The 4,440-nt window shown below is 36.2% G+C and overlaps 1 pseudogene; it reads left to right on the top strand.

Annotated features, from left to right (window-relative positions):
• Window positions 1–544: 544 nt before the first annotated feature.
• Window positions 545–3,606, top strand: LOC130854264 (isoleucine--tRNA ligase, mitochondrial-like; annotated as a pseudogene).
• The last annotated feature ends 834 nt before the right edge of the window (window positions 3,607–4,440 follow it).

Below are 4,440 nucleotides of genomic sequence, written 5' to 3' on the forward strand. Positions count from 1 at the left end.
TTTTGGTGGTGAGTTCATAATGGGAAAAACAAAAAAAAGAGCATGGGAGAAGCAAGTCAGTGTTAGCAAAGATAGCAAAAACAAAAAGATCAAAACTAGTAAATAAATATCTACGCTGTATAAAATGTTTAAAATGCATAACCCACGGATTAGAAATATAAGGGAAAACAATAGCAAGACAAATTTTTAAAAGACAAAACTAGAGAATGGCATGAAAAGTTTAATAACTAAAACTAAAAATTCGAGGCGCAGACATTCATAACGAAGTCACCAGCTCATTATGAATGGCTGGCAGAAACATCATAAAAGAGGAGATAATGGAATTAACAGAGACGAATTTAAAACAGCTATTAGAAATATATTCTAATCTCTGAAGGAAATATAAACCAAATAATTATTTAAAATAAAGTTGTAAAAAGAAACTTTAAAAGACTTTTAGTGAGGAAAAATAAAATATCTGAAATGAAAACGTCACCACATGTGCCGTCTGTGCTCTGCGCACGCGCACTCCGGGTGGGGGCCATGGAGGTTGTCTGGGGCCCAGATGGCAGGAGCTGAGCATCAGGCTCCGGAGTGGAGGCCTGAATGCCCACCTGTGCCTTTAGAGCTGGGCCCTCGGGAGCCAGGGAATCTGTGGGGCCACCCTGCTTTTGTTGTCACCTGGAAAGGTGAAGAACCAAGAGAAGGTGTCTGCCGCGGTTGGTCAGCGGAGCCAGTGACCAGCTGCCTAACCTCAGTAGACGCAAACTGGGAGAACATGCTGCTGCTGTTGTAGATCCCCTTTGCCTTGAAGTTGCTGGGCCACCACCACCCCAACACAGACATGGAGATCTAGCAGAATTTATTGTCTGAAAATGTAAGTGAAGAAACTTCTAGAAATGTAGATTTTCATAACTTCATGGCAAAGAGAAAGAAAAGACAGAATTTTGTCTTCATGATGGACTTCCTTATGCAAATGGTGACCTTCATGTAAGACATGCTTTAAAAAAAAATTTGAAAGACATGACCAACAGGTACCTCATGGTAAAAGCTTCCAAAATACATTTTGTATCAGGCTGAAATTGTTATGGGTTACTCACTGAAGTAAAAGTATTACCAGAATTTGGTGAAAAAGCTCAGAATTTTTCATCTGTGCAATCAGAAAGTTCATTTGCTAAAGCAGTCAGTGAGCAACAGAAATTGGCATTTAGTCTTTGGATAATAATGGTAGATTGAAATAATTGCTAGTATATATTTAATGGAAAATATGAAGCCAAACATTGAGAACTTTCTATTAAGTGTTTGATAACAGCTTGGTTTATCGATTTTACAAACCTGTGTCTTGGTTTCCCTGGTCAAGGACTGCTTAGGTTTTGCTTCAGCACAACTTGAATAAAGTCCTGAGTATGTCAATTGTTTTATACATTTAAAATTCTCTCTAGTGAAACTTTCTAAGTTGACTTCCCTTGCAGATAGTTTATCTTCTGTTAGCATTTTTAGTCTGAACCACACAGTCTTGGACATTTCCAGCCAGTCAGATTGCTTGCTGTGTGCCCAAATCCAAGTGCACTGTTGAGAAATGTTCCATTATCTATACATAATGGCTGCAGATAAAGTAACACATGATGCTTCTACTTTGGAAACAATATTTGAGGTTATTTCAGTATTTTCAAGTGTAACTTTGAAAAATGGTATTTGTACCCATCCTATATTTCCTGATAAAGCACTCTTCTTTTATCTGCAAATCATATGACCATGACAAAAGGAACAGGATTGGTTCACACAGTCCCAACTCATGATATGGAAGATTACAGTGTAGATTTTGAGTACAATCTGTTAATGAATTTGTTACTAGATGAGGATGGCATTTTCACAGATGTTTCAGGTCCTGAACTTCAAAGAGTGTACTTGAAGAAGGAACTGATGTGGTAATAAATGTGTTTCAGGCAGCAAAGCATTTATTGAAAGAGCATAATTTGGTATCTAGTTATTCTTATGACTGGAGGACTCAGAAATCAGTGGTTACTCATGTCTGCAAGCAGTGGTTTGTAAGATTTTAAGACCATATAAATATTAAGACTACAGCCAAGAAATAGTTTTAAAAGGGGGAACTTACTCTTGGATCAAGAGTGAATGCTGTGGTCAAAATCATGGACAGACAACTGTACTGTGTATCTCAAGGCAAAGAGGCTGAGATGTTCCAATTCCTGGGTTTTGTCATAATACACAAGATGAATCATTAATCAACATCCAAACCATTAAGTGTATTATTGAGCAAATGGAACAACATAGCAGTGATATCTAATAGACTCCTTTCCCTGAACAACTTCTTCCAAAAGAAGTCAAATCTCAGATTGGTGGTCCTGAGGCCTTGGAATATGTGCCAGGCCAGGATATTTTAAACATCTGGTTTAATAGATTTTCACACCTACAAGTTCTTCCAGGTACTGACTAAAGAGCCAATTTGTAGCCGAGAGGAAAAGTCCAGCTTGGTGATTGGTTTCAGTCTTTTTTGATTAACATGTGTGACAGCAAGGAAAAAAGCACTTTGTAAGGCAGTGGTTGTCATGGATTTACCCTTGGAGAAAAGGATAATAGATGTTTAAATCTTTGAGAATATCATTAATCATAATGTTGTCATCAGTGAAACACAAGATAAAAGCAGAGAGCCTCCCTATGGTGCTGATATCCTTCTCTGGTGGGTAGCCGAGTCTTGTGTCATCATTAAAGTGACAGTTGGTTCATCTGTTCTTAATGCTGCCAGAGATGTTACCAAGTTTAGGAATACACTGTGCTTTTTTTGTGGGGGGAGGGGGTGACTGGTTTCAGTACAGAACTGGTTTCACTCCTGCTAAGGATATGTTTATCATAGACCAGTATGCTGTGCTTAACTGTTGGATTTTGCAAACAAGATTATTGAGTCACATAAACAACATGATCTTGGAAGAGTTGTTTGGCTATTACAAGCATTTTATGCCACTGAACTTTCTTTTATTTCAATGTACTCAAAGTTAGGCTTTATTGTGAAAATGAAAATGATCTCAAATGATACTCTTGTCAGATTGCATCAACTAAAATTTTGGATGTAATAGTTTTTTTTTTTTTTTACTTTGTTCTCTCTCTTGGCTGAAAACATATTTTAGCATATACCTCATGTTAAAGAACCCAAGAGTGTTTTCGTACTAAGTAGAATAGTACAAGTTCTATCTGGAAGAAGCCCCAATAGGAGGAAGTAGTAAAGAGTGCATGTGCAATGAGAAATTCATTTACTGGAAGCATCTCTGGCAAAAAATGTGACAGTACAAGGCTGTGATGGAACTTGGCTTTCTTTTTGAGGTAGTAGAGATGCAAAGAACTGGGGAGACTTCTAGCACCTCTCAGTTGAAGGGATTAATGATGACTTCTCACACAACTTTACTCATTCAACAACCTTGAGTGATAAATGTAGATGTAACTGAGCTTAAAGGGACAATCCTAATTAATTTAGAAGGTGGTGATATTGCTGAAGAGTTTTCATATAAAGTGATTGTCATGCCAGCTACTGAAGAAAAATACCATTCTTGTTGGAAGTACACAGCTGCATCATCAGATAAACTCTGTCCCATGTGTTCAGAAGTGGGGGGCTGAAAGTAGTACTTCACTCTGTTATTAACAGCACTCTGAGCAAGAACCCCCTGACAGTACTAACTGGGGGTTTAATGGATTGTTTATAATGGGAAGAAATCCAAGATTTAGATAATGAGTGAAAGAATAAATAGTGGAGAATGGATATCAAATCATGATAATAAAAGAAGTATATCCTATAAATAGAGATAGAATAATGTACATGTATACATGTGAAAAAATATATATGTATGTGTATTATATTATGTATCCATATTATGGACTTATTCAGACACAGATATTGAATATCTTGCATTCAAAAGTGGCTGAGCTGAGAATATCTTACATTTTATAGATCTTTTTGAAACAGTGTTTAAAGTTCGATAGTGTCTGAAAATGAACACACTCTGGAAAACTAAAACAAACAAAACCAATGACCTTAATAACAGGGAAATATGGTAGGAAAGAAAGATCAGCAAGCTTGGAGATATCATAGTAGAAAATATCTAAATTAAAGCAAGAAAAAAATGGGAGAAATATGGTAGAAATTTTTCAAATTTGACAAAACTATGAATCAAAGTCCCAAAAAGCTCAATGAATTTCAGTAGGGAAAACACAAAGAAAACCACAGCAAGCCACATCACCATCAGACTGCTGAAAAATGAGATAAAAGAAATCTTTAAAAAAGACAAAAGGGGAAATAATATAAAGGGGAATAAAGTAAGAATAATTGTGGGAATATTGTCAAAAATAATGTAAATCAGAAAAAAAAAAGAGTATATAAGTGCTGGAAGGAAGAAGAAAAAAAAAAAAGAAAACAAAACAAAAAACAAGCCCTGTCAACCAAGAATTGTTTAT

The sequence above is a fragment of the Hippopotamus amphibius genome, chromosome 5 (assembly GCF_030028045.1).
Source record: "Hippopotamus amphibius kiboko isolate mHipAmp2 chromosome 5, mHipAmp2.hap2, whole genome shotgun sequence".
Taxonomy (NCBI): Eukaryota; Metazoa; Chordata; class Mammalia; order Artiodactyla; family Hippopotamidae; genus Hippopotamus; species Hippopotamus amphibius.